We start from the raw sequence: 14788 nt of genomic DNA, 5'->3' as shown, positions 1-14788 counted from the left end.
ACCAGCCCTGAGCGCCCTGTCTCATGCATCGAAGCTGGACTGGCGATCACATATGATAATATACATGTTTCAACGCTTTTCTCTCAAATCATCCCACCCTCGCCTTCTCCCACAGAGTCCAAAAGACTGTTCTTCACATCTGTGTCTCTTTCACTGTCTCGCATATAGGGTGATGTACTATTTAATTAATGAATAAAAGATAAAGAAGAGGAGAGTTTTTGGTCACAAAAAATAAAATAAAATAATGCCATTTGTAGCAACATGGATGTATCTAGAAACATCATACTAAATGAAGTCAGACAGGGAAGCACAAATATCATGATGATATCACTTATATGTAGAACCTAAAATATGACACAAATGAACCTATCTATGAAACAGAAACAGATTCATAGACATAGAGAAAAGACCTGTGGTTGCCAAGGGGGAGGGGGTGTGGGGGAGGGAAGCTCTGGGCATTCAGGATGAGCAGACAGAAGTTTTTATATACAGAGTGGATAAAAAACAAGGTCCTACTCTATAGCACAGGGAGCCATAGTCAATATCTTATGACAAACCATAAGGAAAAAGAGTATGAAAAAATATATATATATATGTATGTAATTGACTCCCTTGGCTATATAGAAGAAATTAACAGCATTGTAAGTCAACTATACCTGAATAAAATAAATTAAAAAATAAAGAATGTTAGATAATGGGGAAAAAATGGATTTCATGGTTCCTTCACCTAACTCCTTCTACCATGTCTCTCTCTCTCACACACACACACACACACACACACACACACACTAGAGGTTTGAAATGTAAAAATATGTATTTTTATAAGTTTTCCTTTTGGAATTCTCAATCACAAAGTATATCCAATAGAAGCTATTAATATCATTGCAAATAAAATAAACTACACCAATAAATCTGTATTTCTAGGATAGTTTCTCTCTGGTTAAATATTTGCATAATCCAGAAACTGGAATAAACATTCAGTACAGAACTGGAGGTCAAGCTTTTTCTGTTCTTATCTATTTCCTCACTCCCCAAAGTAATGACATGCTGCTAAAATTTACAAAAAGAAAAAGCAGAATGCAATCAGTACATTTTACAGGTAACTTCATATTTTGATCCATGAATGAGAATATAAAATGTTTCACAGATATATTCTCAGCAAGGAGGCTGTTCTAATTCGTGGGTTATCAGCATTCATTTCTCTTAGTGTAAATCATTCTTTTTCCCGTCTTTTTAAAACTTAATAAAAAGTGACTTAAGAAGGCAGAACTAATTAGGCAACATGTGTGACCACCGAACTTAGTGGCCAGAACTCCTGAATAAAATCACCCACAGCCTGGAGGCGCTCACAGAGTCTGGGCCTTCATGCTGTTTCCTTTAAAAGCACCTCTGTCACCCCCACTTGCCGCTGCCTCTGTGCATCTTCTCTCTCTCCTCAGATTATTTTATTTTTTATCTAATTCATATACATTTTAATATGAATGATCTATGATGATCTTTCTTTTTTTCTTTATTGCCACTCCACATGTGGGATCTTAGTTCCCTGGCCAGGGATCCAACCAGCTCGCCTTGCATTGGAAGCTCAGAGTCTTAACCACTCAGATGCCAGGGAAGTGTCTCAGACTGTGTTAAACAAGAGGGGGTCACAATTTCTCTCTACCACACAATGTGACGCTGTGGTTGCTGTGAGCCCCTGCCTTTCACACACACTCCTTACCATCTGTTATTTTCCTGAATTAATCCTTCTAACAAGGGAAGGATGGTCTCAGCTTACTAGAACAGAAGAATCTATAAAGGCCTGTTATGATTTAGTGGAAGACAGAAAGATGATTTTCTTTTCTTTTTTACTAAAAGGCATTTCTTTACTTTAGGAAAAAATATTTCAAGGAAAGAAATACTGACTTTTTCATTAGTACATTCCTTCTTGTTTTCAACAAAGACACAAGGAGGGTGCTGGGCTATAACACATGGTGACTCTGAGCATTTCGAAAAGGCCAGAGCTTTCACAATCCATTACCAGAACCCAAAGTCCCTGTGTGTAACCATCTACTGGCCCATGGGCTTATCTGAAAAGGCACGACTTAGAAGGAATGTCGAAATTTAAAAGACCATTGTCCTTGGTATAGACAATGACTTCCTAGAATTCAATAGTCCTGTTTCCTGTCATTTTCATCTTTGGGAAAGTCATGATTTCTGTGAGATGTGACATTTATTTGTGGTACTTTTTAAAAGTGTTTCATATGAGTTATTTTCTAATAATTACATAAGGACAAAGTTAGAGGTTGAACCTCAGGTAAATTTACCCACAAACACACCCACATTTATCGATTAAAAAAAAGCACAAAACACTCTTTCATGTACTATTATATAACTTATGACTAAAAACATTTATCTTAAAAGCATGATCCATCATGAATTTTTGTCTTATTTTTGATATAACAATTTAAAACATTGTTGGACTGTCTTTCGTGCTGATTGCAAAGCAATGAACAAAATCCCAATGTACAAAATTGTACTCATTGCATAGATCCAAAAGAATGACAACTGGAATGCATGCACCTCAGTTATTTGAAGCTTCTCAGTCAATCACAAAACAGATGAAGAATTCAGGACTCTAATGTGAAATTAAGGAGTAGGTGAGAAATGCTAAATAAAGGAATCTGCTCCTATTCAAAGAACATTTTGCACATTTTTGTAAAAATGTGCTGCATTTTATAAAAATCTAGCATCACTGTTACTAAGTCTTTTTTTTCTCATCTAAAATGGCAAAGAATGAAAAACTTTAGGTACTTTATTCAATTAAACTGTGATATATTTTAAAAGTTCTGAGTTTGAAATTTAATAAGGGACTAGATCCTATTTCTCAAAACTCTGATCCTCAAACCACCTGCATCAGAGTTATCTGAGTTGTATTTTTCTCTTAAGGCCTTCAGCTGATTGGATAAGGCCAACCTACCTTGTGGAGGGTACTCTGCTTTCCTCAAAGCCTACTGACTTAAATGTTCATCCCATCTTAAAAATACCTTCACAGCAACATCTAGACTGGTATGTGGCCAAATATGTAGGAACAATGATCCAGGCACTTGACATTTATGATTAACCATCATACAGTGGGAAAATAACATTGAATTGATACATGCTTTGTTAATATATAAATATTTCCATTTTTAATAGAATGTCAGAGTCGGAAAGGTGTTTAAAAATGAAGCATCTTGACATCAGAGATGCTCAGATCACAGTTGACGACTATCAGAATCACAAAGAGCTGTGTCCTTCGGTTATCTGCTGCTTCCCTAACGACAGACAATCCTGGCCCTCAAGGATGAATTAGTGAATTCCTAACACATACAGCACCATCACATGTCAGGCGCTGTTTCTTCACAAGCATCATTAAATCCTCATGACCATTTTGGGACATGGGTCCTCTGTGACCCCACTCTACAGATGAGGAAGCAAAGGCGCAGAGACACTGAGGATCACACCCAAGCTCAAGCTGCTGCAGGAAGCAGAGCCAACACTCACATCAGCCACTGTGACGCCTGTGCACGTTTGCTGAACTGACTAATCTAGCAGTCCCATGAGCCCCCAGAGTCCCAGAGGAACACAGTTCCCTATGCAGCTCAGAGCCCCTCCTTTGGGGAAGTGGTCCCAGCAAACACCAGCTCTTCCCCCAAATTCTCCCTCTTGCCTCTTGAACCCCACCCAGAATTCCTTAGCATCCTTCATGCTGCCTGGGGTGTGTGACTTGTTAGTGTTGGGAGAACTCACTTCACAGCATCTGGTCAGTCCTTGGGGAAATGTTCTAGCAGCGCGTTTGGGATCTGACAGTCCTTGATGTGTGTTTTATAGTTTACTATTTTGAGTTCTCTGCAAAGCCCAGATAATAGTGAAAGTTGTATCGATTAATATCATGGGGTCTTAGCAAGGCTTACAAGAACAGTGGTTCAGTGTTAAATTGAAAGTTCTGTGAAAAAGACATTATTTCATATTATTCATTTAATTCTGTCTGCAAAATGTGAAATACTTCTCTGCGTACTCATTTCTTCCCAACTTAATTAGAGTCCCAGAGAAAATTCCTATTTATAGAGGTGTTTTCTCAGACCAGAGGAGGCACCCAGGGATCCCTACAGAATGAGATCCTAAAGAGCTTTTGATGAGCCTTGATCGCAGAAGTAACTCACACGCATCAGCTCAAAGAAAAATGCTCAACATAAGAGCTGTGAGATGTTTTATTCAAGGTCTTATTGAGAACTGTGGGCTTCCTTGGTGGCTCAGATGGTAAAGAATCTGCCAGCAGTGCAGGAGACCTGGGTTTGACCCCTGGGTTGGGAAGATCCCCTGGAGAAGGGAATGACAACCCATTCCAGTGTTCTTGCTTGGAGAATCCCATGGACAGAGGAGCCTGGTGGCCTACAGCCGATGAGGTCACAAAGAGTCAGACCCAATAGAGCAACTAACACACACACACACACACACACATTGAGAACAGTAGCCTGGGAGGCAACCTCTCAGGATCTCTGAGAAGGAAGCTCTCTGGTCCAAAGAGTGGGAATGGGAGGTGAGTTTATTCATTCTTTCAGCTGGGGAAAACATGCAGGCAAGTCTACATCACAGTAAAAGGTTACTGGCAGTCACAAAGGTATCTTAAGTTAATTATTTTAGTTCTTTTCTCTGATGGGAAGATGCAGAACTCTGGGTTCATCACCATTCTTTCTGAGACACTCATCTTACTTTCTAGTGGCCTGTTTTTCTCACACCATTGCCTTAAGCCCCTCTGGCTGAAGCAGAGGGCACAGGGCTACAGTGAATCAGTCCTGGCACAGGCTGGGTAGTGAGCCAGCTCCCCACGCTCCGTTTAAACCAGGCTTGCTTAGAACTGGGATTAAGACCCCAAGACAGTACAAGTGCCATCTCAAGACGACAGGCAAAGGCCCTCTCAAGTAGCTTGCCGGGGCCCCAGGTGGGCCAGTCCTCGTTCTCAGACAAGAGGAAGGTGAAAGGCAGGGGCTCCATCCAGGGACAAAGGGGAAGGTGGATTTGAGATGTTTGAGGTGAGCTGATCGCTCAAACAGCCTCTGACCGAGTCCTGGTACATTTGTTTCCTGTGTTTCTGGAGAAGAGATGCTGTGGGCTACATTCCTTTGGAGGAAATTACAGAAAAGTGTTAAGTAGCTAAATAGTAAAACAAAACAACAGGATCTCTCAGTTCTTGCAGCCACAGATGTACTGGCACAAAGAAGGGCATATGGTCGGCCTTGGAACACTGTTTCCACTGAATGATGCTGTGAGCTTGTTAGAAATGCAAACCCACGAGGCCCATTGAGATCTTCTAAATCAGAATCCCCCGGGATGGAGCCTGCCAAGCTTCAGCTTGTGCTGCTGGAAAACATAACTTGTTCTGCACCAGGAGGCAGGAGAGTGGATGGTGGTGAACACCAGCCACCCCCACTGAGCCTGCCTGCTGCAGGCACTGCCCAGATTCCGGACACAGAAAGATAGAAGGCCAAAAAAGTGCCTGTGTGCACAGAGCTCACCTTCTATAGTGGTTTCCCAGGAGGTGCTAGTGGTAAAATCCCCCCTGCCAAAATCTCCTGGCAAGACATCCCTATCCCAGTATTAATGCCTGGAAAATCCCATTGACAGAGGAGCGCGGTGAACTACGGTCAAAGGGTTGAAAAGAGTCGGCCATGACTAAGTGACTTAGCACGCATGCACGTACCTTCTAGAAGGGTGAGTTTCATAAATGTATAAACGGCTCGATTTCCCATGGGGATGAGAGCTACAGTGAAAATAAAACAGGGTCATAGGTTAGAGAGTGACTAGCACAGGCCTAGAGGGAACCTGGCCCTGAGAAGTGGACATTTGGGTGAGAAATAAGAGATGGCAAATGAGACAGTAAACTGTAAGCTGCACAAATATGTTATGTTCTGTGTGTCCACAATAATTATGACTATTAAGATTCAGGGGAGCGGATACCCATAATTAGTAAAAGAAGACTTTCTGGATTATGTAAAACCTGAATCAGGTATTTTGCCTGCCTTGCAAGACATTCTTAGAGGTTAAAGGAATTTATTCATAGAAAATGAAACCTCGAGTGACTGGAGGTACAAATGCCTGAGAACAGCTTAAGTCACCCCTGGAGGATCAGCAAGTGTGGAATAGAACCAGGAAGCAGGTCCACTGCACCCACAGAACGAGACCAGGAAATCCTGCAACAGACTGACCCAGCTGGCTAAAGCTCTCCACAATTCTAAATAAAGAGACATTCAAAGCTCATTTAGAAGAGCCAATTCAAGCCCATTAATCTATGGTATGCAAAATTTGTGGCAAGAAATTATGCATGCTTGAACTGTAAACTACACAATCCTCATTCTCTAGTCATTCTTCTCATTAAGTCCTTTTTTGAATCTATGTTTATAAAGTCCCAGGTGGAAGAACGCTTCTAATTTCACTATCATTATAATTGTGTTACAAATATAAAAAACATGATAAACTTGAGAGGTCGCAGAGGTTGTAAACTGGGAAGGGAAGAGGTGAAGGGTCAGTGGAAGGGAGTATGAGGCTGCAACAGGAGACGAGGGCTGACACAGATGGTCCTAAAGACGGAAATGGTGGTAGGAGACATAAATGCAAAAGAATAAACTCAGGGGAGCAGCAGCAGTGAGGTAAGTGAACCATTTCCATGTCTGCTGTCGGAAGAGGATAACAGCGTCTGCATGTGATCATCAATGAACAGCGGTTTATGTGTGGTTTTAGAAAAAGAAATGAGCGCCCTAAGCATTTTTAAAGGAGTGGTGAGGACAGTGGGTCAGGGGTAAGGAAGGATGGGTGAAGGAACTGTTGATGTTTTCAGTTCTATAGCAAGATTTGGCTTTTATTCACCATGACACACGTGACTTTGATACAATTGAAAAATGCAAATTATAAAAGCCTTTCCAGGGACCGTTATAGATGAACCCCTGGGTGAGGAGGATCTGATGATGAACTTCAGGGCAGCTGCCACGCTCCGATGCTCACAACGAATGAAGCGCAGTTCTGGGTTCAGACTGCTGGCTTCTTTGTGTCCTCACATGGCAGGCAGGAGGCTGAGGGAGCTCTGGGCTTCCCTGGTGGCTCAGATGGTGAAGAATCTACCTGCAATGCAGGAGACTAGGGTTCAATCCCTGGGTCGGGAAGATCCCTTGGAGAAGGAAATAGGAACCCACTCCAGTATTCTTGCCTGGGAAATTCCATGGATAGAGGAGCCTGGCAGGCTACAGTTCATGGGGTCACAAAGAGTTGAATGTGACTATCTAACACTTTCACTTCTTCTTTAGCTAAGTTAGGGGCAATACATATACATTTACGCCGGATGCATTTCTGTTTCATGACTTTTATTGTTCTGTTCTCAGACTGAAAGGATCTTGAGTCATATTTTCAATTATTTTTTCTTGTCTGCTGCTGCTTCTTTAACCTGTTCAGTGGCAAACAAAACTTTAAACCCTCTTATCTTGTCTCTGAGAACTGGGCCTGGGGTCCTCAGAAGAGCAGCTCTTAGTAGAATTGTGGTTTAGCATGAAGGAAGTGGCTAAGAACTCACCTTCCCATTTGAGAGCACATTTCTCAGCTTCATAACACAGCAGTAAACAGGATTCCTGGGCTTCTGGCTTGAATATATAGCAGAGAGACTTTTCACACTCATATTCTGCTCTTTTCTTCTTGGAAAATTACTGCTCTCCACCCACAACCTTTGCCAGTACCTTGAGCCGTGAGAGTAATTCTGGCCAGCAAGTTGGATTATTCATCTGCTGGCATGAGACAGCTGAAGAGCTCTCTCTCGCCATGGTAAGGGTCGTGCAGAGCACATGATATGGTGGGGTCTGGAGTGCTGAGCCAGCCCACTGAGGACAGTGGCCTGGAGCTCACCTGATAGACTTGTGTTCTGGGAGCCAGTGCGGTGTTGTGTTGTGAGAGCGGCCATCTCCCCTGTGCAGCTTAAGAGTAGTAGAGAGGGTTTTGTATCAGGGAGCCACAATGTGTCTCCTCCAAATCTGCACACTTGACCATGAAAGGGTTCTCTACTAATAACCACGATGGGAGGACAGTCATCACCTGGGATGGCCACAAACAGACCAGGATGTACGGTCATCTTCAGCCTGTGGCCTGAGAATGTCTGACCACCAGACAGCTGCCTAGTAACATTCTCCAGTGCTATGCTGGAATGCAGTTCAAACCGCAGCAGATTGTGCAATTTTAGAGCCTAAGTTAAAACAAATATTCTTTCCTAGTCAACTGAATTTTGAGTGTGAGCTGATAATCTCTGGAACTACTGAGAAATTTCAATTTGAACTACACTTTCAGATCTCCTGTGTCCATAAAGGGGCTTCCTCGGTGGCTCATCGGTAAAGAATCTGCCTGCAATGCAGGAGCCACAGGAAATGAGGGTTTGATCCCTGGTTAGGGAAGATGCCCTGGAGGAGGGCATGGCAACCCATTCCAGTATTCTTGCCTGGAGAATCCCATGGACAGAGGACCTAGCAGGCTACAGTCCATGGGGTCGCGAAGAGTTGGACACAACTGAAGCAACTTAGCATGCATGCGCATGTCCATATAGATGAAACATTCTGGGTTCTTGGTGAGGTCAAATCCTCGAGGTGGCTCTCCTGGTCGGGGGCCGTCATCTCACAGTGCTTTCTGCCAAGATGCCCATTGTCCCTGCTGGTGTGGACCCTTCACTCCTTGAGGCTCTACTGAGTCCATTCTACCCTACAGGCATGAGAAAACGTAGTGAAGCTGGAAATGTCAAGCGTAAAAGACCAGCCTCTCTAGCTATACTGTGCATCCATTTCCTCCGAGGCCTTGTCCCCTGCTTGGTAAAAAAGCTTTTGTTTTGTTTTGCTGCTCACTGGACCCGGGTCATCTGTTTCATTCCCATCTGGGGAAGCCTTGGGGTGTAACTATTATGCAAACAAAATCATCTTTCTGTCCTGCCAACAACTTCATCTCTGCAACAAAGTGAGGAGCCACGTGACTTAGCTACCTGCTTAAACAGATCAAGGGAAAAGGAAAAGATGCAGAATAAAAATACAAACCAGTATCAGAGATGTATTTCACCTTTCAGCCATTTAAGTGGACATTGAAGGAAGCTCAGAAAACAGAAAGCCCTCCTCCTGTAACCTTCTGTAGGGGCTTACTACTGAGATTGAAGTTCTCTGTGATTAGAACTCTGTTAGTTAATTCCTTTGTAAGGATTCTAGCTTTTTTCAACAGTTGTCTTGGTAAAAATACTCCTGGAAGAAAACCAAGTTGATTTTTGTATGTGAAGCATCTCGATGTGAATCCCTTTAGAGTAAGTTTTTTCAAACACAGTGCTAGTTCTGGGGCCAACAGGACATATCATGGAAAAGCAGAGGGAACATCAGGTTAAAAGATCACACGGTGGTGGAAGGTGTGGACAAGACCAGGGAGACGTCCATTCTGGGTTCTCCCAGTCTCGGACAGTGTGAGGGGCCAGGTGGAGGAGAAGAGCTGAGGTGCTGCTTGTGTTATGTGCTGGTTTATGTCTCATCCTGGCAGGGGGCAGTGGGGGCCATGTGATCCAAGCACCTGTGCTTTTGGACTGCCTCCGTCACCTAACCGTGACCTCCAGATTGGGCTACACTTAATACTCGTCCAGAGTGTTTGGGGTGGACCAGACTCTGTAAGTATCTCCTTGAAAAAGCATAGAATTTAAATAATGTTCTGATTTACCTAGCATTTTTGCTAAATGGAATAGGTGCTGATGATTATTTAGGCCCAGGCTTTGTTTTAGGATTTTTCACTTAAATTCTCTGTTCTGCCCTAATAATGGATTTGTTGACATAACCCATATTTTCAGTATTATTTTTAGCAAACTATTTCATTTAATGAGATTTTTAAAAACACTCTGTTCAAAGGCCAGTTGGTTCTAGTCAACTCCTCCTAATTACTGTGTTCAAGATTATCAACCTATTTAGAGCAGGAAGAATCTATAAATACTAGTTACCACTTCAGTGCCTAGACTACTCATTGCTATGGTTCCATTTTGGTCAGTAAAGATAGGCTTATTGACCAGGGAATTTAACCCTTTCTTCTCAGAATTCAGATGCCAAGGCTTAAACACACACACACACACACACACACACACACACACACACACACTTTGTTTTATACTGTGACTCACTGAGGAAAACTCTCGGATGATAATAAACTCTCAAAGCAACAGTGACACACAGTAGACTTTTTAGCTCGGATAGAAGGCTCTGGGGTCAATGGCACATAAAGAAAATGAATTTGGCTCTTTGTGGCTGCGAGAATCTAATGACACCAAATCCAGCTGCAGCCAGATTTAGTCCCCTTACCCCTTTGTACCCTACATTCAGATGAGACAATCTCTGTTCTTCAGAAGCACACCATGAACAACCTGTTAATATTTCAGTGTTACTCTATGTTACCCTTTGTCCTAAAATAACCATTCTCATTATCTTTGCAGTGCAAAATTCTCTCAATTTTGGACCTTTTTTTTTAAATGTTATTATGGGGCTCTTGACTGATGTTGTTTTTAACTTTTCTTGGCTGTACAGCTTCTGGGATCTTAGTTACCTGACCAGGGATTGAATTAGTGCCCCCTGCATTGGAAGCATGAAGTGTGAGCCAGGGAGATTCTTTACTGTCTGAGGCACCAGGGAAGCCATAATTGGCTATACTTCAGTGCAAAATAAAAAGTTTAACAAAAAGAGGATGAGGGTTAGATTTCTCTTCTCTTAATGTTTAATGAGCTCTAAAAATGGAATAACTTCCTGTTTATATTTATTAGTGCCTGACTGCCCACAGTAGAAAAGATGGTGAAAACTTGTCTCCTTGGAGAAAGAAGGAGAGGAAAGAGCTGAAAGTTTTCATGGAAATAGAGTATCTAAAGTGTTGTTTTTGTCAACAAAAATATCTTCACTATATTATGTTAGTAACTTAAAATATATAAACCTACGATATAAAGTTAGCTTATTATGGCAATTTCTTCCCTAAACTTATTAATCACATAATGATACATGAGATCCAGAAAGCAGCCTGTTTTGCAAATTTTGAAACTAAGATAAAATGTAAGTATTTGTCATAAGGAAATGATTCTAACTTCTGTACTTTAATCTATTAGAGAGGGGCCAAAATCTGATATCTGGAGGAAGACAGGTTCCAAGAAAAGTGAAAAAGGAGGCAAAGATAACTATACAGTCATTAAATAATTATCCATTGTTTAAGATAAAGCAATTTATGTCATCACTTCAAAATAGTTATTTCATCTATTGAAGTGTTTACGGTAATAAACTATTTTATTCATCAACATCTTAGATCCATGACATAAAAACATATGAGCATAAATACAGCAATATCTTAAGTGATTTTAGAAGTGAAATTTGCTCCTTAACTTGGCTCTCAATTGTCCTTTTTTTCTTATTCTTATTTTCACTGAATCTATCAATTTACTTATTAATAAAATGGATACATCACTTTAAAAACCATCTGGCCAATTTAATATTACATAGTATACAATTAGAGAGGTAGGCATATGCAACAAGATAAGTAATCCTAAGACTTCTCAGTTTAGGTGGTCAAGGGGCTAGTTGCATAGCTTTCTTTGAGTATAAAGACTTCCAAACCAACGGCAAAGAGAAAAAGCGTTGGTGTAGGAATCAGTAGTCCATTATCAGATAAGTTATTTTCAAGTAAATTCCTGAAAATGTGAGCAAGGAGGCCTAAAACAATCATTTAAATGTCTTTGGTATTTTTATGTATTGTCAGATAGAATGAAAGGCATCTACATATAAAAGCAATGTAGCACAAATATGTTATGGCTTAATATAACAGATTAAATTTCTAATTAAAATTCATTTCTATTTGGATAGTCTGCACCAACAGGTTTCATTCTTAATATTAAATAGAGCAGAAATTTTGGAAGTGACTTTGGGAAGGTATTTTCTTTTCAATTGCACATACAATTCCTTTATTACTTTGATTTCAATGGTTACTGAATTTGAGAAGCTAAAACAACTTTTCTGCTTTTTAAGTATTTTGCTATAAATACTTCCGGTGGAGGCAGGTGGGTGGACAGGGCAAGGTATATGTTTTTACATTTGTTGTTTGGTCTCAAAAGAATTAAATTCCTTACTGTTCCAGGTTGGTTTTTTAACACAATCATAAAGTAACTTTACATAAACTATGTCATAGTTTTTTTTTTTTTTTTAAAGAAACAAAACAGTAAGAAGTTTCAGAAAATACAGACTAGCTTTGAAATGCTGGGAAACTAATGGAGTCTGAAGATCAGCTTGGCATTCTGCGTGGGTAGTTCGGAGGGAAAAATAAAAGATAAAAAACAGTCACTAAAGGTTGAGGTCCCCAGAAGCAGCAGTGGTGCACAATTCCGGGTGACTTTCCTGTCTGGAAAGGATTGTGGGAGAAGTCTTTCCTTTCACACCCTCAGTCACGAATAGCATCTTTGAATGTGAACAAGAGCAACAAAACATCAGATCATGGCTCAAATGACTGAGAAAGCCTCATGAAGGGAGAAAGTCTCATGAAGGAAGGAACCCTTGGGAAGGTCCATGAACAGTAGGTACAATTTCCTTAGCCATGTGATTTACAAACATTAGGAATACCAGGAATGGAGAGTTTTCACCAAAGCAAGTCTATTTCCATCCAGTTTTATATCTACAAATTATACGTAACTTAGGGGGGAAAAAGTACTGAAAAAGTGTATTTTCAAGCTTTCAGCATTGACCAAAATCGCCCAGATGACTTCTTAGCTTGGGGTGGGGTCCTCTGAATTTGCACTTCTGGGAAGTGCCCTTAAGATTTGATGTCTCTGGGCCCAGACCACAGTTTGAGAACCACTAATTTATACAAAGTCTATTTCACTTTTCTATTAGAGGATAGCCACCTACATTGTCATAGAGAAATCCCTAATTTTGACTATGATGTTTCTTAGGATGTGGAGTTAAGTAGTCTTTAGTGAGTATAGTGGGACATAACACCAAGGAGATGCCTTGTAGTAAGTGCTGATGGCTGTAAAGACTGTCACCAAGTTCAAAGTTCCCCTTTCACCTCTGTCAGCTCTGAAGATGTGTTGTAGTTCCTCAATTTGTAAATTATATAGATATCATTTCTCAGGAATGTAGGGTTAGATGCTTTCTTCACATTTAAATTTAGTTCTGCTCTAGAAAATATTGCCATCTTCCCAACGAACTAAATCAGTATGGAAATGCCACTGTGTTGCCCTTGTTTTTCAGAGAAAAATAAGTACAGTGAAACTAATTCTCTTTTATTAGAGAGGAAGTATTTATTTTTATTGTTTTTTTTGTGGGGGGTGGGGAGAAGGCAATGGACTTGTAACTGTACTGAAAATAGTACAAGGAAATAAAATTGCAGAACAAAACAGTTCCATATTTAGTAGGATTTACTTCTGGATTTCCCCCAGATATTGCAGGTCAAATGAAAGATAGAAGGAAATTCTTCCAGGCCTCAGACCAGACTTGGCACTCAATATAAATCATAACCAAGGCCCGTTATGCAACAGAGGTGTTTGCAAATGACTAGGTGACTTAAGGTTAATCTAGGCAACCCACAAAGACCTCCAATCCCCAGGCTGAAGAAAATAGGCAACAACTCTTGTCATGACTTTGGGAAATGTGAACTTCTAGGATGGTTAGTTTGTATTCTGAATTTGATTTCGTTTAATAAGCATTTGTTGAATGCTTTGCCAAGTACAAATTGGCACTTACCATCTATCTACTTCTACAAAGGTTAAATCATGAGCCCTTGCAGCTGCTGACCTTCAACATCCCCTGAAAGGAGTTCAGGGTGGAGATCAAGAATGAGGAAACTTGGGCTCTGGGAAGAACCCGTACAACTGGTCTTCAGACAGATATTTTCAGAAGATTTTATAAGCCCAATTCCTATATCTCCCCATAGCTAGAAAAGTACTAAAAGCATCAGTGATGACATCTGCTCCTTGTGATTAGCAGCAAGTCTGCCAAAATGCCTATGTACCCCACCTTCACTAAAATTATATGCAAACGGACCTCCACCCCTACCACTTTGGAGTAGTTCTTCAGAGATGAAAGATACCCTCCTGGGTATCTTGCAGGATCGCTCCATCTGCGGCGCCGGGCCCCAGGTCCCAGCTGTGACGGGCCCACGTAGCAGTCTCGCAGGGTTCCCTTTCTGCCAACTGAAATGCTGTCTCCTGGGATATAGCTCTCATTTCCTCGAATAAAACTTAACTCACAATGCTCATGTGGTGCTCCCCCCAGTCAATGGCCTCATGTGTGCAAATAGAAATTCTTTGATATCACAAGGCTCCTGCCTACCCAGGGTTCTGTATTCGCAGTGTATTCACTCTGGTTATTTTGTGCTTAAAGTTAAAACTGAAGCAACCTGGTGTGAAGAACTAATTTATGAAGGCAAGGGAGCAAGTGTTACTTTCTTGTTTCCAGGGCCAGACCTGCTGCAATTACAAGCCAAGAACTCTAGGAATAAACTGTCTTGTGGGAATCTAGATTAGAAAAGTCCAAATAAATTTCTAAATAATTTCAGGTGATGGGATAGTTTAAAATTCTATTAGCCATTCAACAAACGCAGAGCACCAGGAGACCCTGCACGGGGCGCTGAAGAGCAGCAAAGAACGAAGTGGGCCTGGGCCCAGACTTTGGGGATCACACAGCAGTAGGAACGCACACTCACCAGAGGGAAATCACGTAAAGTGCTAACTGGAGGCATACTCAGACATGGTCTGAAGATGGAG

At 41.2% G+C, this 14788-nt stretch overlaps 1 long non-coding RNA gene across 1 annotated transcript; it reads left to right on the top strand.

Moving 5' to 3' along the window:
• Positions 1–4483: 4483 nt before the first annotated feature.
• LOC139038452 (uncharacterized) lies at positions 4484–11255 on the top strand. The gene is made up of 2 exons (XR_011491447.1): positions 4484–4558; positions 9556–11255. It is a non-coding gene; the product is annotated as an uncharacterized lncRNA (long non-coding RNA).
• Positions 11256–14788: the final 3533 nt, after the last annotated feature.

The sequence above is a fragment of the Odocoileus virginianus genome, chromosome 15 (assembly GCF_023699985.2).
Source record: "Odocoileus virginianus isolate 20LAN1187 ecotype Illinois chromosome 15, Ovbor_1.2, whole genome shotgun sequence".
Classification (NCBI taxonomy): domain Eukaryota; kingdom Metazoa; phylum Chordata; class Mammalia; order Artiodactyla; family Cervidae; genus Odocoileus; species Odocoileus virginianus.
Note: the sequence above shows the minus strand (reverse complement) of the source record. Positions and strands in the feature narration are given on the sequence as shown.